Below are 22,329 nucleotides of genomic sequence, written 5' to 3' on the forward strand. Positions count from 1 at the left end.
CCAATACTTTATTGCCCAAGCAGAGCAGCAGTGTCCTCTGTGTTCAACATTGATGTCAATCCAACAGAAACCATGGAGAGCAGAGGCCTGACTCATGGGTGCAAGTGCTTTGAAGCTACAGCACTCATGGCAACAGCTTTCTTGGAGAGGTGATTCATCACTGGAGAAGTCCAGGATGAAATAGGGACACTGCCTTCCCGAAAGGGACAGCTTGTGATCCTTTACGTGGACCCCTGCCCTGAATGAGTCACATGATGAAGATTCTGGGGACTTGTGTCCTCACTCTCAGTTTTGAATTATTAGGACTGGCCTAATACTAACAAGTAGTGTCCCCTCAAAATGGGGTCTTTACCAATAAGGGTTTGCAGACAGTTTAATGCCAGGAAGCATTAATCTTGCCAGTAAGATCACGTCAGAATTTCCAGAAGGACTTAAGGTTTTTTTCACACTTTGCAGAAGTCTAATGTACGTTTAATCCACCTAGATCAGGAGTGTCCCACACCCTCTGGCCTAACCTTGGTGACACCACCATAAAATTGGTTCACGACTTCTCATCAATAGTTGTGCTACAAATAAGCCAAAAAAAATGGGGAAATGGGAAAAAATGGGGAAAATTCTGATAATTCACAGAGATAATGGTGGGAGCACAGCTAAACCTCAGAGAGGGATACCAACCCTACACAGGGAACTGCAAAAATGAAGAGTCAGAAAGAACCAGAGAGGGTTAGGAAACATGGGACAATATGTGTATCCTGGGACCAAAATTTTGAGAGTTGGTAGCATGGAAGAGTCAGCTTTCAAGTGATAGGCAGTCCCAGTAGGTGAGTTTGAAGGACTGAAGGGAAAATAAATAAAAGGTCAGGGAAAATAAATAAAAGGTCAGGAAAAAAAGCCTTGAGAGAGCCTGGGGATTAGAAGAAGTACAAGGACTGTTGAAGGATGTAACTCAGGGCAGTTAACAGATCTCTAAGTACATAAAAAATATACTTGGCTCCAGAAATTTTTAACTGGAGATGGTTGGCGTCTGGGAGAACTCTCAGGGGAAATACTGTATGTGCTTACCCTGTGCTCATACTTTTCCCCAGGCACTTTGCTTTTGCCCACTGTTGGAGACAGGAACTAGATGGACCTTTGGCCTGGCCCAGTGTGGCTGCTCTTCTGTTCCTGTGCTCTCGTGTTGTGAAAGAGTTGGAGTCCTTGTGGTAATTCCTGCGTTCTTTAGTGCAGGCTGCAGGACAAAGCGCGTTTATCACAGCACCAGTGCTGAGTCAGGCACAGAAGGGAGCTCGCTGACATTCCTCATGGCTCTGCAAGTGACATGCTGAACATATTGTGAGGAGAAGACTGCCATTTCCCATACATAACTGGGCTCTTCCTCTAGGTGATTCTAATGTAGGTACAGTAAAATTGCTGTTAATGTTCCTGTCCTCTGTAGTCAGGTTACTCCAGCTCCAGGCTAAGGGAGGGTGGCAGCAGCAGCTCCCTGTCTAGCAGCTTTTCTTGCTGTTTTGGTGTTGCAGTCAGGCTGTTGGGTTGCTGGGGCTGCTTGGAGAGCCTCTCCTGGGCCATTCCCCTCTCCTGCAGCTCCCTGCAGTCAGGTAGCCTCCATGCTGTCACCCACAATGTGCTTGTGAGGTTGCTCTTGTTCTCTGTGGGGATGGAGAGCTTGGTGAATCCCATTGTTCCTCTCTCATTGTTAGCATACTGGTGGCTGGTGACAGGAGAGCTTTCTGAGCCTCCTCTCTTGACCTTTTGCCTGCCTTACTCCTCCCCCACCTTCTTTGGCTTGGTAGTCCTGATGCTCTTGAGACTGTAATTATCTCCCATGGGTAGTGCTATCCTGTTTTGTCTATCAGGGCTGGTATTACCAGGAGAGGTCTCCATTTTTCCAAGAATGCTGTGGCACTTGTTAAAAATTAATATCTCCCAAGGAGGTGGGTGAAGGTATTGCTAGAATCTCCTGATAGCTGCACTCACCTTTTTCCTTTCCGCTTTTCCTTTCTTATTCATTCCCATGGTGAGAATGACAACATCTCTATCTATTAATAGGTAGGAAGATGGAAATGTTCTCCAAGGGTAAATGAGAGGACAAGGAAGGTCAAAGCAATGTTTATACACATATACAGTAATTTCTCAATCCTTGTATGCATAAATATGCACATGAGCTACATACATCAACTGTATATTTTTTCAGTGTTTTTCTCTGCAAAGCCTAGAGCCCAGTTAAGGGAGAAACAAACCTTGCCAATAACTGGATTCAATTTATAAGAAACTAGGTGGAAATAATGATGAGGAAATGAGAAAAATAAGTTTTTGATGAAATAATTAATGACTAGTTGTGACACAATCTCACAGCAGCAATCCAAGGCTCAGGGAGATCAGAGAACCCCATCCGCTGCCAGACAATGCTTACCATGCAAAGCCAAGTAGCCTCCTGTTTGCAATTTAAAATCATAACCATATACATGAACTGCAGTTGGTGGCAGCTTGTTTGTTTTAAGTTCTCTCCTAACAAAGTAACAGCACTCACTTCTCCTCACATCTGAAGGAGGAATGAGCCAGTGGGTTCCAAGCAGTTGTGCAGCATTTAAGTCAGGTCCAGCTCTAAAGCAGTTAAAGCCAGGAAATGAACATTTCAACATCTGTGAATTAATCTATTGCCACCAAACTGAAGAGAGCTCTGCTGCTCGCAGATCTGGTCCGAAAGACCAAAACCAATGATTCTTAGCTGGAGATGTCTGGGGAATGGAGGGACTTCTAAAGAGTCTGAAAAAGGCGCAAAAGAAAAGCAAACCTTTTGTCACCAAGCTCGCATTTGCTGTCACTGAGTCCTCACCCCCCTTGGCAATATTTTTATGAACCCACACATCACAAAACAGTTGGCCCAAAATATTTTTTTTTTTTTGCAGAAGGGTCAATTTTGCCCTCAGTCAATGTTCCTTATATGCACTGAGGAGAGCTGGGGATGTCACTTTTGAAGGAAATCTCTCTGTTGTCCCCACTCACCCAATTCTGCTCACACTGCAGCGTGATCTCAGCTGCACAAGCTGGATGGTTCTGCCTGAAAACAAACAGGCAGAGGTGCTCCAGAAGTGTACCAAATGGGCTACAGCTATTAGTGGGGGTTGTTCAGTTCACATAGTCAGGCTACAGCTAGTCTGAACACCCCAAAATCTCGGTGATACAGGTACAGGTTGGCCACACTTTTTGGAAGACATGACCTGCAAGTGCTAGCAGAGCCACTGCCACCTCCTTTGCTGCACTCCCAAGTCAAAGGCAGGCTGATGGCAGTGGTGCAGAGCCACCACATCCCTGATCTGCTCTGCTCTGGGTTAGCTCCTTTCACTGGGCTGCACTGCATGTCTGCCATCCAAAGCAGATTAGTGGGGGAAGGCATGATGGGAGACAGTCCACTCCTAATCACTTCCAGAGGTCCTGTTTCCAGCTTGGTCAAGGCACTGCTGAGTCATTTTCATGCAGAATGAGTTATGGCTGTGTTTAAAACCTCTTTATTGCCCTTCAGTAATCCAGAGCTCAATCTTGCGATTTTAATGTTGCTCTTCTAAAGGGCAGATTTATATGTAAAACACTTTACACTTTGGTTTCCTCCTAAATAATAACTAACGTGCTTCTTCTGAGTGCTTTATGACATTAGCTAACTAGTCCTGACAACACCCTGGTATTCCATATGCACAGCAGAAAGCTTGGACCAGCTTCTTAAGTCTGGTGTTTTCAATTCTCATGATTTTATTGTGAGTCTGGGGTGGGCTTTTTCTTCAAGTCTCAACTCCTGGAAGCACATGATCACATGACTCTCTCACTTTTCTTTTTTCTTCTTTTCTTTTTCCTTTTTTTTTTTTTTTTTTTTTTTTTTTTTTTTTTTCTTCCTTTTTTCTTTTTTGGTTTCTTTTTACAATAATTTTCTAGTTCTTCCACTTGCAGGGAAAACCCTGAAAATATGATCCAAATTCTCTGCAAGGCTCAGAAACCAAATGCCAAACAACAAGAAGCCAAGCTGTGTTGCCATTTTTAAATCTCTGAAGTTTTAATGCAATCTAATTGTGTTCTGGGTCTTCACCCATGTTTTCTGAGTGTGAAGGGGCTTGGCAGTAAATAAAGCTTCATATTACAAAGAGTCAAAGGCAAATAAAGTCTTCAGGGATGCCCTCTGTTTCTTGCTAGTTTCTGACTCTCATCCTGCATGTGCTGTGCTCTCCACATTGTGAGTAGTCACGTTCCTCACAGTGAAGGTAAAAAAACCCACACAAATAAATCTTTGCTGGAACAGAGCAAATTTTAAATCAAAATTTTACAAACAAGATCAAGGTTTTAAACTCTTCCATCTGTTACTCTGTGCTTACAGAGTGCAATGAGCAGCAGGCCAGGGCATATAGTTCATGATTCTCAAGGTTACTGAAACGCAACAGCCATTACAGCCACTGATGCTAACACTACTACTAATAAAATAGCGCTGTTTATTGTAAAGTTGAATTTGTGGTTGTGATCATCTGCTTAGAATGGTGAAACAAACCATGCAGTAGGCTTTTCTTGCACTGTGGCACTGCATATTTCCATACTGTAAAAAGAGCAGGACAAAAAAAAGTAATCAATGTATTGATTTTGTGTCACAGATTTTATGTTTCTTCTTCTTCCTTATTGGTTTTATACTGACCCATTTAATTTTTCCCATTATTTCCTGCTCATATGGTGGCAGATCAGAGACTGTAGCTGACTGACTATGTGGCACCAGTTTTGATTTGTCTCACTAGGTTTTTAGTCCTGTATAATACTTGCTGCTCTAGAAGTACTACTGCTATTTCACTTACATTTTCTGCATGGGAATCCAATTCTATTTTAATTACTCTATCCATGTACTTATCCTTTAGCTATTAGAAAATCTCTGTTAAAGACCAGAGCTTCCCTGAAGGAAATATTTCCCATCCTGCTAGATCTAAGTGATACAAGATCATCTTGATATTTTTTTGTAAAGCATGCTTTTCTTCATTTTCTCCCATGGCTTCCAGACAAATATTTCTGAGGCTCCCTGAAAAAATCCTTTGTCCCTCCAAGTTGGATAACTGCCTCCCTCTCACTTCTGCACAGCCAAATAATATCTTTTCCTCTCAGCATTTTAGTCATGCTTGCTGCTTTTTAAGTAATTCTCCCTGTTTGCTCACATGTTTACATGCTGAGTAGAAAAAAACCTATTTCAGGTAGACTCAAAAGAAGCAGTGATTTCCATCTTGTGGTTCTCAGTTAATGTGTTACTGCACCTTCACATGTCAGAATGCCAGCAGAAGCCACGGAAGAGCTCTTTGTGCCAGCCACATGGAGCTCTGCCATAATCAGTCTGTTTTAAGAGCTGATGGGAGGGCCAATTGCTTGTTTCAAGTGTTGACCACAAACTCATTTAGACTACAGGAATCTAGGGATTCCTGTATTTTGATCTTCCCTGGGACCGAGTCTCTGCCCACTTCCCTTAGAATAAACCTGCATGAGTAAGGTTGTTTTAATTTCGCAAATCTCTATTTTTGTTTCAGTTTGGAGTGTTCAAAGGCAGACCACCCACCACCCTGGTTTGTGTTTGCTCATGTCAAAGGCAGCTCATGCTATGGGAAAAGCAGAGTGAGACCTACCTAGAGTGCTTCTGACATCCCCCTTCAAAAATACTGACAAAGAGCAACCACAGCATCTGAAGAGAACTTTTCCAACCACAGGAGCAGAGACGTACTGGAAAGAGAAGAGCCTTAATATGTGAGTAAAAATTAATGAATGATTCTAAAATGGCTGCAGTGCAATTTTACATTGAGGAAATGTACAACAGCCAGGACTCCAGCTGAATTTGCTGCTATCAAACAAGTGAATTACTATCCAGCACGTAAGAACTAGCAATGGGTCCTTTCCCAGCAGCGACCTGATGCACTGCTAGACCCTTTCCTCTCCAGTTCCAGCAGTGACAGTAACAGTTTCCCATCCAAGAGGGAAAGAGCTGCTGTTGAGCTGAGCTGCAGCTAACTGATGGCAGTGTTATAGGGTGCCTTGGCAGTGCTTTTGCAAAGTCAGTCTCCTAGCAGGAAGAAAGCTAGTGTGTTGCTTGGACAGTACAAGGTGAGGAGTAAATTTATATAGAGATTGTTTAACATTAAAAGTAGGTATCTAATCAGATAGGCATTTTTTATATGCCTTCTAGCATGGAAGGAAAGATTGGATATGAAGTCATCAGGTTGTGGTTATATCATATGGGCTGATAACAAATTTATGAACTGAGATGCATGTTGGTATGAATCAGATGTCTGCCCTTTTTTGTATTTGTATGTTCAGTAAGGGGTAGACATATAGAAAGACCAGAGGATGGAAATGTTTTTCTCTGGACCCAGGCAAGTATTCAGTCTTTCAAGAAGAAAATACAAAGGGGAAGGCTCAGCAGGAGACAGGGCTGGTGTTTAGCTGCCTATGTTTTGGCAGCTTCCTAACTTTAGGCCTCAGTTCTCTATATAAAGTGTGGGATAATGGCATTTCTTTTGCTCACGGGTTTCTAAAAGAACTATTTTAAGGGGTAGGAGATGCATGGACAGTCGGTAAGAGAAGTGGTTTGTATATACAAAGTAAGCAGCTTAATCAGTAGGGCAATGGTTCTAGAAAATACCTTACTAAACAGGCATAAGAAAGGGACATATGAGGCTGATTCAACTGGCTGTGCTCCCCTGTCATTCCTTGATAGATTTACCATGTAATTTTGGGTTTGTTTTCCCCTCTCCAGTTCATCAGCGTGATTCCTGTTGTGATGATTTAACACACACCTTACAATATAGCAACTCAAGATAGTGGATTGAAAGATTTATGTTGCTGATTCTGCAACAAATGCATCAAGTGCCAAATGTGCTTTCAATAACTTCCTGTGTAATGCTGAGATAGTTGGTCAAAGGTGTCTTGGTGAAAGACAAGGACAGCTCGGAGTCATACTTGGGCATGGGGTTGATCCACTGTGTTTCCTGCACTTTTATTTATTGCAGAGGCAGTTTGTATCTCTTACAGATTTACTCCTTCAGCAACTATTGAAGCAGTTTAAATAAGCTGCACTCCAGTATTTGGACATTGACCTTCTTTTTACTTGTTTGTTTAGTGAAACTGCCGCATAACTGACCCAGCAGAATCAGGAGTTATAAACAAACTTTGACTGCAGAGTGCGTGTTTAGTTCAGCTTTCACCTTGACACAAAGTCTTTTTTTTCTGGAAAAGGAGAGACACTCTCCACAGTGTCCTAGGACAGTGTACACCAACTCCCCTAGTATAACACAACTAGAAAAAGGCAGTAAAAAACCCTGGCATGCAGAGTTGTTTTTTTTTTTAACAGAGTGTGTGAGTAACCTATAATCTATTTATGTTAATTGATTTCAATATTAGGCTTCTTCAGACCTTTGTGATATCTAAAGCTGCAGCAAACAGATTGGCCCGAGATCTCATTTATGTCACTGTAAATCCAAAGTAACACACTTGAGAACAGCACTTACAGTAGTTCTCCATCAGTGTCCCTAATCAGTAATTTGTCCTATGGTAGGTTTTTGTTCTCTACACATGAAAAGTGCAAGTCATCTTGTTTGTAATGGTGTGATTTTTTTTTTTTTTTAGGCAGAGTTATTTGATAAGGATGAAAATATTTAAATCTACCTAAATAATCTAGAATACAAATTCTATTCTGTTGGATATTTTAATATGAACAGACAGCATCTATCTTGACAATATAATGGGAAGCTTATAATTTCTGGTTTAAAGTGCTGAGACCAGTCCAGCTCAAGTTGGACAAGAAAAAAGTTATGGTATCAGTTCTGTGGCCCATGGCAAATAAGTGACAAATGCAGCTGAATGAAAAATACCAGTACTGGGGAATGAACCACCACCAGTGACCCAAAGTTAGCAATGCCTGTCAGAAGTAAGTCTTTCAGGAACTTGTGGAGGCTTCTTGTGACTCGGAGGAGCTTTCAGCAGTGAGATGTCTGCTTGGGCAAATAGACACATCTTTAAAGCTATATGTTTGCACCAGAAAATTAATTCAGAGACATTTTTCCTAAAGGGATTCCCTGCAGGGGAGCTATTATACATGTTCTAGCCTGAAACTTGAGCTAGCCTGAGAATGGAAATTGTGCTTCACAGATGATTTTGAGATTTTGAAATTCATTTTCATTCCAATTCAGAACAAAACCTCAAAATGTTGAAATTCTCCACAAAGGAAAATTCCACAAAAATAAATAGTTTTGGCTTATTTAGATCATTATAGCTTTAAGAATTGCATGTGCTATATAAAATCTAAAGATCTAATTAATTTTTTTTAATTCCTAGCAATTTTTTTCCTAAAATAAAAAATGTTGGTAAAAATAATAGTTTCACAAAGCCTTTTGATTGTGACAGAATTATATTTTTGAAGGAAAGCTACTCCATTAAATAATTTTCCATCTGAAGTTCATTAGCCTTCCTATTGCCACATTATCCAGAACTTCTGCTGTAATGCAAAAACTCTACAAACAGTCTAGCACCAGAGCTGTGGTCTATAATGCTGCTGCCTGTGGGCTGCATGTTTGTGCTATAGCAAGACCTTGAAGGTCTGCACAGATGTGTCCTTCTGCTAAGCTGTGAGCAGGAAGAAAAGAGCATTCCTCCTGAAGAGAGCTCTCAAGGTGTGAGAGAGCTGTATTGAAGTTGCTTTTGCTGTCACCAAGCCCCTGACGCATGAAATCCTCTCCCTTTCAGGGAAGCAAGCAAAAAACCCAGCAAGCACATCAATACTGACTCCTTCCATTGAAAGAAAATGACCCATATGGGGAAATGTGCTGCTTCTCCACCACTAAGAGGACAAAGTCCATGGTGAACAGACTCTAGGACACTTTACCAAATAGCAGTGTCAATAGTCTGTATCACAGAGCTCAGAAAAGACAACAGGGATGTACTTTCAATGCCTCCGCTGCATTTCGGAAGGTTTGTGCTGTTCCAGGGTTATCTGAACAAAAGGGAGTTTCATTTTTCGTCCTTGTCCAAGTATGAACTATTTGATACCATAAACAGATGCAGGATATATCTCATAACTGGAGACTACTTGGAGAGGAGCTTTAGATAATACAATGAACATGGGCCATGCTGCATTGCATCAGTACAGCACCAGGGGAGAGAGAAGCCAGGATGATTACACTGCTCTCAGTGCAGGGGCAGTGGAGGCAAATACCCACTGGTTGCCCTGCCAGCCTCCTCAGGGGTCTGGGCAAAATGGATGGAGCTGAAAGACTTCATGTGTGCTGCTGCCTCTCTGCTTCTGATAAGCTAAACACATTTTGTGTGTGTCACAGGCAATGACAGTGGCAGGTGATGAGGTTATTAGATGGAAAACCTGGTCACACAGGTCTAGTGAGATTCTTGCCCTGCACGCTGTGCCCAATGAGGAGGAGCAGCCACCATTTGGGTCCCTATTGCACGCACACAAAGCCAGCACGTTGTCTGCAAGTAGGACATTTGGGCTTGGAGTCTAATTCTGGAATATGTTTTTCTCCTTGGGATACTTCTGAACTGCAGTCAGCGTGCTCTCCGCTAGAAAGTGAAATGTAGGAGCCACCCTCTCTTGTTGAAAACTTGGTAGAATGTCTGTACAATATTATGGTCAACAAAGTATGTCTAAACCTAATTGTTTGCATGTGGGATTGATTGCTTTAATATAAAGAACTGAATGCACTGAAGACCTCCAGAGGTTGTAGAACATATAAAAGAAGGTCAGATAAAAGGCCCAATTTAGGTAGCTTTAGTGAGAGCAATTGTAATTGCAGTGCTTTGGTGGAAGGGCTCCTGCCAGCTCAGGGCTGTGGTAGTGATCTTTTTGTGGGGTGTGTGGAGATGGGCCTCAAACGGGGCCCACACTTTACAGCCATGTCCATCCTCTCTTGGAAACACTACAGTCCAGACAGCTGCATGGTTTCATCTTCAGTCGGAGCAAATAAGTCAGTGTAAAGAGCTCAAAATATTTCAGTCTTCTGGGAAGTAAAAATCTCTCTTGAGAAATTTATAAATTAAATCTCTTAAACAATTGTCAGAAACTCCATAAAAGTGTCAGGAAAGAGGCACCAACCTTCCTGGTAACACTACCACCCTCTCATTTCCCCACAGACTGTAACCACTGCAGAGCTGTTACCATCACGTTGTGCCCCCACACAACAGCCCCACTTGGCCAGGAATTCAGTGTATTGCACAGAGAAACCATTACAGTTCAGAAAGAAGCCCCCAGGGTGCAGAGGCATCAGGGCCTTGCATGGGACCTCTTTTACCTTTGGACCCTGCTCGTACGTAACTGCATGGTGCAGCTCCACAGCATTGCTCTGTCAGGTGGAGGGCTGTTTGGGGAAGGACTCAGCAAAATTCTGAAGGAATATTTTCATTAATGTGAGGTAAGTTTCTATGCAACAAAACACTATGCACTTATTTTTCCAGCAGCCAATTGTATGAACTGCATTTTGTTGGTTTGCTGCTATTTCAAAGCACGTAAAACATCTCTGCTTGGTGTTCAAAAGCAATGGCTGTTGCTGAGTTGGGAGGAAGGATGGTTTCAGTAGCATTTCAGAGTAGAACTTAAGCAAACACCACAAAGAAAGGGCAAAATCTTGGCCTCTGTCAGAGGCACAGCCAAGAGAAGCTGCCCTTTCTGCAGCGCTGCACATTACCTGCCGAGGGCTTATACAAGATCCAATAAGCTTTTACGAGGCTCAGCCTGCAAGATAGAGCTTATTAGACAACACAAGATGTTGCCATTAGGCACACACAAGGCAAAGGATCCACTCCCACACTTGGGCTTTGTCTCCATTTAAATTTTTGTGGCCATCTCTACAATGGTCAGGAAAGAGAAAGGTAGTGTACCTCTAAACAACCCGGCTGTGCTGGCAAGAATCCTCTAAACAGCAGTCTCCTCTTTCATGTTGTGCATTCCACTGACAGACTGGGGACAATCACACAGATGGCCTCTCACACATGACTGGCTGAGCCTGTCCTTTCCAGGTTGGCACCTTCAAGTTTGCCAGGGTGTCCCTGGCTGGGACAAGGCAAGGAAGAGTGGCCACATCAAAAGCTGAAGTGGCTCTGGGCATCCTCAGAGGGAGCTCATCTGTATCTCTGCTCCTGGCTCAGCAGGAGTCACCACTGAGGCCATAGAGAGCAAGGTACAAAAGCAGAATCTTGCCAGGCATCAGGTTTGATCTGCACCAGATTTCCAAAGGCTTTTGGGGCTCTTCTCATCTGTGCAAAGGACTCTATGAATGGCCCTGGACAGTTCAGGGCTGGTTTTCCCTGATGCACTCTGGATTAATTATCTTTTCCCATTACACGTACAAGGAACTCTTGACATATGCCTAAAACCAAACCTTACAATTACAGTGTGTTTGTTAGCAAATCAGACCTAACTGAGCCAAAGGGCCTCACCAAGGTGTTAAGATGGCCCTGTGCTGCATGCTTGCTTTCTACAGCTGCCTGGTTGGAGAGGACACTGCCAAAAAGTGAAAAGCTTGTCAGTGTGCAGGGAGGGCATCTGGCAGGTCACAGTGTCTGCATCCCTGCCTGAAGACCCTCGAGGTCCAGGGAGAGAAAATTTGGATGGAGTAAGATCATTTCAACATAAACACCCCTGACTGAATTAGTGAGCACATATTAAAGACTTTTATTTCCTCCAATAACAGCCTGTATTTAGACACCTGTAAAAGGGCTATGCCCACTTGGCACTCACCAGCCTGCTGAAGCTCATTAAGGGCCTGCCTGGACTCCTGGCAGAGGCCAGGGCTGGTCCTGAGAACTCCAGAAATTCCTCTCTAGCTAAAATTCTGTTTGTTTTATCTTCTTTGCAGAGCAAGCCATCTGAAAGCCGCCTTCTGAAGGGCCCCATATTAAAAAACACCAAACACTCCATGGCTCTAAGTGGTGACTCAAACCAGTGTTATTTTTTTTCCCTGTGAGATGCCTGGGGAAGCCAAGGCAGGGTGGCTGGAGTGTCCCTGTGACCTGTGCTTGTGACTTTGAATGGCTTCAACCTTCTCAGCACAGGGCAGAGATGCCAGTGCCAGTGCTAAGAGAGTAGTCCATTATGAACAAATGCCATGAATTAGTCATCCCTTTTTAAATTAGTGTTTCATTAATTAGTACTAATTTAGCAAATGAGTGCCATGAGTAGTTTGATTAGGAGAAGAGTGGTGGGGAAGCTGTGGGATATTGAGATGTCTGCTCTGGTATAAGTGGGGCTGGGGAGCTGCTGTGCCGCAGGGAAGGAGGGTACAGCTCAGCAGCTGCAACAAGGGAGGTCACAATGGTACATGTTCTCCATATATTACTGGTGGAAACCTTCTGGAGAGGAGACCTTTCCTTTTTGATAGTGGCCTGAGCCACTGTCATGGAGCTTTTGACTGTGGTGTCCCCTTGCCACCAAGCAGTGTGCAAGACACAACTTTAGAGACAGTTATGGTGTTTCTAGAGTGTCTCTGTGACATTCTTTGTCCCCAGCTTTTACCTGCTGCCATCAAAATGCTGCACCCAGCCTGTCTGTGCCCCTGACACAAACACCAGGATCCTTCCCTTAACCCCAGGGTAGAAATTTAAGTGCAGTAATTGCAATGGCCTCTTCCCACTGTGGTGCTGCTTGATTAGAAAAGAGGGTGAAATCTCCACGTGGGAGCTTGGACACATCCCCTCCCAAATCTGGCAATGGAAACTTACCCCTGGGCTATGCCAGGCACCAGGCAAGGAAGCTGAGCACTGAGCTGGCACCCTGCTTCTGCTGCCTGTAGGGTGGCCCAGGCCCTTCCAAGAGGTACAGATCCTCCAGTGCCACTGAACCAACTTAACAAAATTTTCCTGTTTTCAGCACACAAGATTAGCACAGGGAAGATCAGTTTAGTTGATGCTGCACACATCTCTTGGACTGCTGCAAAATCCAGTTAAACTAAGAAATCGCTAGCTGAAGAAGTGGTCCAGAGGAAGCAGTAATTATGTATCTATTGTCTGATGGCTGCTTTTTTTTTGCAGCAGGGATGACTCCTTGACATTAGGCCTATGGAGTCTGCCCGTTAATGGTAGTTTTAAATGGTCAAGGGGTTACAGCAGTAAGGAATGTTAGTAAAAATGTCTCTGTGGAGTTTAAACAACCAGTATTTTAGGCAGGGCTTGGTGGGTTACTGTCCCTGCACAAACAACTAGAATGTGAGAGTCTGGGCTGGGAAATACTTAAACTGTTTGGAAAAACTTGTTTTGTGCAGCTTGAGAGTGTCCCTGGAGGCTGTGGCCCAATGCCATGACTCCTGGTAAAGGCTGGGCTGCAGTAACAATAAAGCTTTTATGGGGAAGCTGGAGTACAATCAGAAACTTTTAGGTCCCGAGGGATTATGGGGAGGGGAGTTCCTGGGTTCAAGATGTCTGGCACATTATGCACATTTCCACCAGGATTTGGGGGTGTTCTATGGCATGCAAGGTATGTAAATTGCTAAATGTGTTTTCAATTTTGCTGTGTTGTGCTGTCTTTGTTGAGTGATCATTTTCTCTTCAGTGTAGCCAGAAGACAAGATGGGTTCATAGCACGAGAGGAAAAGTGCAGTTGTCTCAAACAGTATTGACCTATGAAGAGCTTGTGGTTTTGATTCTCCAGCATGGTCCTAGCTGGGTGGCTGCAGATTATTCATTGATTAAACTTCATCTAATAAAAGGTGTCTAGAACTCAAAGGCATCTTTGATGGACCACTCCTTACCAAAGTGGTCAGAAGTGCACCTAGAAACTATCTTGTTCCTCGTTGCTATTACTTAATATTAATCATTTGCATGCTGTATATAGCAGATGACAGCAAGAGGTCCAGCAAGTTACTGGAGTATCCACTCAGCACTGCAGCCTCAATTCAGTTTTTCTTCGAAGGCATCACACTGCTGCTAATTCCTCTGAGGGCTTTGTTACAGGAGAAAAGGCATAGAATTCCATTATTAATGCTGTTAACTGCTAGGGGGGAAAAAAAATGGGCAGGATGGGCCCTGCAAACCACAGGAGAAAATAATGGGCTGAACTAGCTCTGCCACCATACATCTGTTCCCATCTCTGGTTTGGGAACATTAAATCTGATCCAATGCTCATTGAAATCAGTGACAAGACTCCTGCAGCTTTCAATAGGCTGTGAAGCAGCTCACCCAGCGTGACACAGAGAAGAGTCTCCCCATTAGCCTGCAGAGGGGGACGGGATGTCCATCCCTGTGCCCTGCACACCCTCATACGTGAGGCACTGCTGGGTTGGCCAAACCTTTGTTCACCTGGGCAAGGCTAAGAGGCCTCACACAAACAGAACCTGGGAGTGGAGAGGTTTTTTTCTTTTAGATTGGAGAAATAGAGTTACAAAGCTGAGAGTGCACAAAGATTGTAGGATTTGATGGGTTTTATTGCTCTGTCTTTCCTTTCTGTGGACTCTAGAGGAAGTGAACAAGGGGGCTGCCTTGCTGACAGTGTTCCTCTGCCAGGACCCCCTCGTCCCTCATTTTGTGCATCTTCTCCCTTCATTTGCTGAGATTTAACCTCAGGCCTTTCTCCAGTTTGGAAAGACTGAACAGCCCTTATAATGACAGCAGCACAAACAAAAGCCTATGAAGGCAGGATTTGTGATTTACATGGGGTTAATTACCACAACAAGCATGTTTATTCACTTCTCTAATAAATCCTTAAGACAGGAACAAGTGCTAGCTTGACCAGATTCATCCTGTGCATGTATTTTTCTTGTAGCCATTTTTGCAAATCAGTATGTGCAGGACAGGGAGACAAAATACCTCTCATCACTTAGGCAATAGCTCAAGAGCTGTGTGCTTTTCCACCTGTAATGGCATCAGCTTTTACAACAGATCTGGAACAAAACAGACTAACAGACTTTATCATGACTTTTGATGTCTTGCCCTTTGTTTTTTTTTTTTAGGGGAAAGGAGTAGATAATAAATGCACATTAACTACAGCATTAACTACAGCTCTGACACCTGCTTGCCACATGAGAAATGCAAGGTCCACATTTATTTCTGCTAAACTGATAAAACCTGATCATTATATCCATGAGGTTAAAAACGTGCAGTGACAGGTGCTGGTGCACATCCAGGCCCTGTGGTGTGAGGCTGTGCTGCTGCAATGGTCCTATGAAGTCCATCCATTGCTTAAACATTACTAATGATGGCAAATTGAAGATACATTCCCATCAAATGGACTGAAGAGTTTGTTTTCATCAATCTGATTTAAAGAAGAATTGACTGATATAGAGAGGTGACCAGTGGCTTTGGTTTTAGGTGATGGATCATTTGAATGACTTTATGTGGACCAATATTATTAAACACTGCCCCCAACTCCATTCTATTCCAATATATACAAGTTTCTCCTGCTGCTGATTCAACTTAGCTTTAGCCACCTTCCAGCTTTTCAGTGGCCACATGTACGAAAGGTTGATTGCAGTGTCCCTAATTTGCTAGAAAAGTATTTGCTCAGTGCTGCATTGGACGGGGCCCCCCACCATTCCTTAGGAATTTGTGTCACACAGAACATTTTGTACAACGCAGAAGATTTTGTCACCTTGGTTCAAAGGAAGTTGTTTGTGTTAATGCTTAAAGGTAATGCGAGACGAGGCAGGCTCTTTACTTTAGAACACACGTTGTGCCATTGATGTTCACAGTACAGTAAATATAACAAAGAGTCCACTGTGATGGCATTTACACTCACTGCAAATGCATTTGCAAAATAGGATTATTTGCAATCCAGTAAAATAGTAATGCTTTTAGGCAGAAACCCTGTGTGTTCAGTGAAGTGCAGTCCTCAACTTTTCTTACCAGTTATCAACCCAACACATTCCTCTCCATTTTTTTTAATGCCTTCCATTAATAGTTAAGAAAAACCTAGGGAAAACAAACACTCTATTCCTGATTGTTTATTCACCAGTCTCTTAGGAACCATAATTACGTCTCCCAGGAATTGTGTGTTTTATCATACTGTATATCTTAAAGAGCCACTTTAGGTAAAATAACAAGGAGTGCCTTATGAAGGAAAATTGGATTCATTTTAAGACTTTTTTAACCCTCCAAAGAATGGCTCTTTGTTTACTTCTTTAGTGCATGTGGCAACTTGCCCAAGTAAATACTATGCTGCATAAATACCAGAGATTGGTATTTATGATATTACATAAACATACTGTGAATAATGACTCATTGTTGCAGTGAAGAAGAACACAAGCAATATGCAATTCAGTCAATGAATTATTTCTTGTCACACTCTTAAGTGGCACTGAAGCTTCAGAGTATGAAATGATCCTGAGATGGGAGAGGAAAATCCTGGAGCTTTGTTTAGTATGTCTGAGTTTACTGAAAACAACCAAAACAGGATTTTCATGAGGATAAGAAAAAGAGCAGGTTAGTCATCAATATTCAGGGGTGAGGAGTGGTTAGGTATATTCTGGGGATGACTGGCAGAGGGTTTATTGCTCTTGAAACTAAAAACTCATCCACTACATTGGTACTGCTCTTACAACACGGGGCTGAGCTCAGGGGCTGCAGCAATACTGGGGTTCACGTAGCAGCAGGATCTTGATATCAGTTTTTCACTCATGGAGCCATGCTTTCAAGTGGCTTCACTTTTCAGAGTCCCAGTTTATCTAATTACTATTTCATTAATCATTTGCCTGCATTCCAGCAAATTTCTGTATGCAAGGATTTGTGTGAACAATCACTGTGCCACACTTTGTATTACAGCCAAATGATGGTTCTGCTGCTGCATGGGGTTCAGATCTGAGAAATCAAAATCCCAAAGGGAAGGTGTGTATGCTGAACCTTCTCTTTAAAATCCAGTGGGGTATTAGCAAACTTTCTTTTTCAAATCCATGGTTTTTGTCTGTCTTGTCCAAACAGCAAAAATAAAATACACTGAAATCCTCAAAGGGCTACTGAACTGCCGCTTTAAAAAGGAGGATGAAAACTGTCACTCATAATAATCCACTAGCCTAATTCTTCATGAATGCAGGTTTGTGGATTGTGACAGAGGGTGGCTTGTGTTTGCTGTGGTTTACCATCATCAGAAGACATTTCCTCCTTAGGTGTAAATGAAGAAATTACTTGAGGAGTACCCCTTCTTTTCTTCTCCTCTTTCACCTGAGAAGATGACACTGGATGTTCCCAGAAGCTTGCAAAGTTCATGGGTTTGTGGAAACCTCTGCATTACTGCATGGTTAGTAGCTGTTTATTGTGGTTATTAAACTGTACCTTATTCCTCTAATTTTTAGTAGTTCCTGATTTTACTTCTTTAGTCAAAACCCACTGTGTTTATGCAGAGCTGTATTTTGATGTTGTCCTGGGTGCCATGTGTTATTCCATCTCATATGTAAGGTCTTACTGGATAAATTAAGCACTCATTGACTTTTTCTTCTTTGCTCTTCACATTTTTTGTACAGAATAGAAGGAAACACAGATGATGGGAGAACAGAAAGTTGCTGGTCTGCAAGGAGCAACGTTTAGAGGATGTGTCGTGGGCCAGAACCCAAGTGCAGGGCAATAGTTTGCTGGGGCTTTGCACTTGGGAATGGTTCCAATATCCTCTATCTGCACTGCAGGTCCAGGCAGAAAGCTACACCTTCAAGGTTTGTCCTTATCTCTTATTTTCCTTGAAAGAAATGGAGCAGTACTGTATATCAGTGAAGTTGAGAATACAAGGATTATGGTAATTTTCCAAATTCAATTCCAGTTCTATTTTTTATTTTTAATTTTTAATTATTACATCAGAGACACAGCCCAAAGCCTCCAGTTTTATGGTGTTTGGTTCTCTTCAAACATATGCTGGGATATCATGCCAAGACATCACTCCTTTATTTGGATTTTGAAGCCATGCCTCACTCCCAGTTTTCTCAAAACACACTGAAACCTGTCCCAGGCAGCTTTAGCCTGAATTCTTTCCCCATGTCGTCTGGGGTCTGCTATTTTCTCTTCCTGAAAGCCTGGGAGATGAGATGGCAGACTAAGGTCAGTACCAAAGCCTGATAACAAGCAAGTCCCATCCAAGCCCCACAGAAGTCAGTGGGAAGACTTGAGTGGACAGCTGTGGTTTTGACTCAGGCCCAGAAATACTAGAAAATAACAAAGGGGACAGAAGGAAATAGCTTGGTCAGCTTTGGGGGTTATTCCTTCAGTCTCTTAAAAGGAATAAATATATGGGTTTTGTTATGAACTTCTCTGAGAAGTTGTTTGTACTTACAGTCAGCCATGCCATAGCAATGTGTCTGTGTGAGGAAGGCAGAGCAGTTCTGAGCTTACAGGTTTAAACATCCTTTTTCAGGATAGTTCATTGGAAGGAACTGTGAGTCACCAGTCTTCTTTCTAACATGCTTGTCTGCTCTGCATAAAGGCATTCATACACTTTGCATAAGCATGAGGCTCACACTGACAAAGAATATGATAGCACTGCTTAAGTAGTTGAGTTGGTTTTTTTTATTCATTTAAATGTAAGTGGACGAGAAATTTTTCTGTGATCTAAAGCAGCTGCCAAACCTCTGATTAGTTTGTAACTCTTATGTTAACTCTTGTCTCATATGATTCTTTTGTTTCACACAAAAGTATGCAGACAAGATTTCACCAACAATTGCTTGGAAAATGATAGCCTTCTGTAGCACCTCTCAAGGAAGAGAACAGGTAAGAGACTCCATTTCATTACTTTATTTCTGCATGAGTAAACTGCACACTCATGATCTCACCACTCACTGTGCCTGTAGAAATGCACAGGAAAAATACTGTTCTAGGAAAATGTACCTGTGTGGGCTGAGTCTACCAACAGATGAGGTCAGGTTTTAGGCTTTTCAGAAGTTCACCCATCTGAACAGGGCAGTTATATTTTGACTCCTTCCCTTAATTATTGGTGAACAAGTGAGTACCCATGTGAGTGCAGAAGGCAGAGAATGATGAGGCAAACTCAACATATAACACTGGTTGAAATGGCTTAGAAAAAGGTCTTATAACTTGAAGACGATATCACAGCCATCCAGTGGTGCTGCTTCCACTCCCCACATCTGCAAACAAAGCAAATACCATCGCTCAATTTCACTCATTGTTTCTACAATGATTGGCATTTTTCAGATAGATTTTATATTACTTTTCAAAGACTTTTTCTACTGTATTTGTTGATCAGAAAGCAAAAAGATAAACAGACCTGCAAACCAGGCAAGGTCAAATGTTTATGAAAGTTGTCTGACAGATGGGAAGTTGGCATCCACTTACCAAAGCAAGAGACTTGTCTCTCTTCTTGGCCAGTTCAGTGTCAGATTTTTTGGGGTCCTGAAAAATAGAACTGTTATACAGAAGAATTTATGTCTTCTCTGCATCTCAGCTGACCTGAGGGGATAGAATGTGAGAGAAAGACTTCTTTACTTCGCAGACAATGTTTGTAAAATGTTTTAAGATTCTCAAATCAAAGAGGTGCATGGACCACATCCACAAATATATTATGTTGAGACAAGATGCGTAGCTATAGATGTATGCAGACAGGAAAAAAAATGCAAAACTACTTAGCAGAACTTTGTACATCTCTGCACGTTTTAAAAACTCATTACAATTAAAAATTTAATTCGGATTCTACAGTTCAGTAAATCACCAGCAAGGCTCACTCTGCCAGCACTGTAGTGTCACCAGAGCATCTGAGAATCATCCCAGACAGAATGTGGTGGCTGCAGAGGAAGTGCTGGATTGTCAGATGGCACTGAGGCTGGACAGGCAGCTCATTGTCCAACTTGAATCCATTATAAGAAATTATTATAAGAATATCTGAAGAAAATCTTAGTATCAGTGCAAAAGGCACTCAATAAGTCTGCAAAAGATTTGGTGTTAGAAATGTCTAAGATCAGTCACAGCTGGAAAATAAACTACAACAATGGCCTGGATTCTCCCACAGCTGATACAGCTGATATTGCTGGAAATACCAGAGCCTGCAGCCTTTGGACAGCTGTGTTTGGTAATGAGATGTGAGATCATACAATGCCACAAGTAATAGTGGATTTAAGGATAGGAGAGTTAATGTACCTAGGTGTGCTACCCACAGAATATTTTCTTTAAAATCAATAGTACAGAAGAGTCTACTTTAGAACAAAAACATATTATTTTCAGATACCTCTGAGAAAATCACTACTCATTACTGCTCACTGAGGAGGTCAAATTATTTTTTTCCTGTCTGCAAATGCTTTAAGTTCAACTTGTTTTCTAAAGAAAACAGGGAATGTACTTCCCTTCGTTAGTATCAGTGTGCTAATACAGACTCTGCAATCAGATTTTATCTGACAAGATGATTAATTGCATTGCTGCACGAGTGCAAGTGGAATTCTGGTCCATCTCTCATCCCTGCATTTGGCTGTCCATGTAGTAAAGGGGTTTTAGTTTGTGTTTTTTAAAAAAATGCTTTTGTCAAGTGTGCAGTTTTCTCTTTAAACTGGGTCTGCTGATCAAGTTCCATTTTTTTACCACTTTCCTCCTGTAACCTTAACTACCTTTTTATTTTTTTAAGAAAACTGAGATCAGCCTCACTGATGATGAGTCAGAGATGTGTCAGAGACTGGAAGTGTGATAGCTGCTCTCCTGCAGCCACAGGCACCCAACCAGTGTTATTTATGTACCATCGACAAGGAGACATGCTCAGACTTGAAGGGCTAGTGCTGACCTTCCCTTGCCAATCATTTATACACTCCTTGTTTTGAGTGCTCCACCTTAAGGTTTCTCATGACTCACTTTCTCTCTGAACAAATAAATCCTGAAGGACTCTGTACACTTCCAAGTGTGTAACCTGTCCCCTCATACTCGCCTTGTTCTCAGCAACAGAAGCTCTCCAGGTAGTAGTGCTATTTATTGTGGTGTGACCTCAGAGCTGTAGGACTTGGAGAACTGAGAGCATGGGGGTTGTTCAGGTTGTTTTGGGTTTCTCCTGATTAATGTCAATCCAACACAGGTGCTAAGAGGCAGGAATAAAGCTTCTCTGCTCTCTGGAGACAAGGAAGTTGGACATTTAAAGTTCACCCTGCAAAGAGGGAACCTCAAATCACAGAATCACAGGAAGGTTTTGGTTGAAAGGGACCTGAAAGATCATCCAGTTCCGATCCCCCTGCATGGGCAGGGACACCTCCCACTAGACCAGGTTGCTTGAAGCCTCATACAATCTGGCCTCGAACACTTCCAAGGATGAGGCATCCACAACCTCCCTGGCCAACCTGTGCCAGTGTCTCAGCACCCTTACACTAAACAATTTCTTCCTAATGTCTAATCTAAATCTAACTTCTTCCAGTTTAAAACCACTACCCCTTGTCCTGTCACTGCACGCCCTTGTAAAAAGTCCCTCCTCAGCTTTCCTGTAGGCTGCCTCCAGATACTGGAAGGCAGCTGTAAGATCTCCTCAGAGCCTTCTCTTCTCCAGGCTGAACAACCCCAACTCTCTCAGGCTGGCTTCACAGGGGAGGGGTCCAGCCCTCAGATGGTCTTTGTGGCTCAACTCTGGACATGCTCCAAGAGCTCTATGTGCTTGCTGCATTGGGGGATCATTATTAAATATTTAGATAAGACACCCTGACTATAGTCAAAGGTTTATCAAAGCAAAATGAAACCTGATTATATCTCATAGGGATGTGTATCTTTCATATAGCATATATGATGTATCTAATGTATTTTAATATAATATATATTAATATATTGTCATTAATGAGATGTGCAGCAACTCACAAACAAGACGATGAGCTTGAGAAACTTAGCAGAAGCAGAGATGAGAGGCCAGAAGAGGAAAAGACACAGGTATAAGAGAGTGCAAGGAAATACAATCTTGCCTTTGTCCTCTCCTTGTGTAGCTTTTCCCTGTTGCATTGCAGGGAAGTGGGGTGGGTTGGAAGGACCTCCCCACTGAAGGCTTGTGGGGAGCTTTAGAGAGAGCTTGTCTGGCTGGGGAAGGGTTGTCTTGGCTTGGTCAGTGGTGGAAGGAAGGGAGGAACATCTTTTGGCTGATGTTTGGCAGAGGCTGTGGGGCTGGAGCTTAATTGAAGGGGCTTGGGATAGTCTTGCAAGGCTGGGGGACACATCAAAATGTCATTGGAAAGAAGGAGAGAGGTTTGAGCTAACATGCTAAGAGGATTGCTGCCCTAATGGTCCTTGGTCGAGACACATCTAATGAGATGGAGCCTCACCACAGTGGTCACAGGGGAGCAATGTTAGGAATAGGGCACTATGGGCTGGTCCATTGTGAGGGAGTAACTCAAACTGCAGGGCTGTGATGCAGAGAAGGATGTGGTTCTTTTAATTCCTTCCCCTTGTCCCATT

General features: G+C 42.6%; 2 long non-coding RNA genes across 4 annotated transcripts in view; one reads left to right on the forward strand and one right to left on the reverse strand.

The window, feature by feature from the left end:
* Window positions 1-5,545: 5,545 nt before the first annotated feature.
* On the forward strand, window positions 5,546-20,773 carry LOC115598959. The gene is made up of 5 exons (XR_003988044.1): window positions 5,546-5,754; window positions 17,097-17,227; window positions 17,451-17,636; window positions 18,607-18,681; window positions 20,540-20,773. It is a non-coding gene; the product is annotated as an uncharacterized LOC115598959 (long non-coding RNA).
* LOC115598958 overlaps window positions 17,730-22,329 on the reverse strand; it is a 44,251-nt gene continuing 39,651 nt past the window's right edge. Inside the window, exons 3-4 of one of the 3 annotated variants that reach the window (XR_003988042.1) lie at window positions 19,264-19,320; window positions 17,730-19,055 (exon numbers count right to left, since the gene is read on the reverse strand). This is a non-coding gene — a long non-coding RNA (uncharacterized LOC115598958). Of the gene's footprint in view, window positions 19,056-19,263; window positions 19,378-22,329 lie in introns of all 3 variants that reach the window. The other 2 variants (XR_003988043.1, XR_003988041.1) reach the window with 2 other exon arrangements.

This window comes from Calypte anna, chromosome 11 (assembly GCF_003957555.1).
Source record: "Calypte anna isolate BGI_N300 chromosome 11, bCalAnn1_v1.p, whole genome shotgun sequence".
Classification (NCBI taxonomy): Eukaryota; Metazoa; Chordata; class Aves; order Apodiformes; family Trochilidae; genus Calypte; species Calypte anna.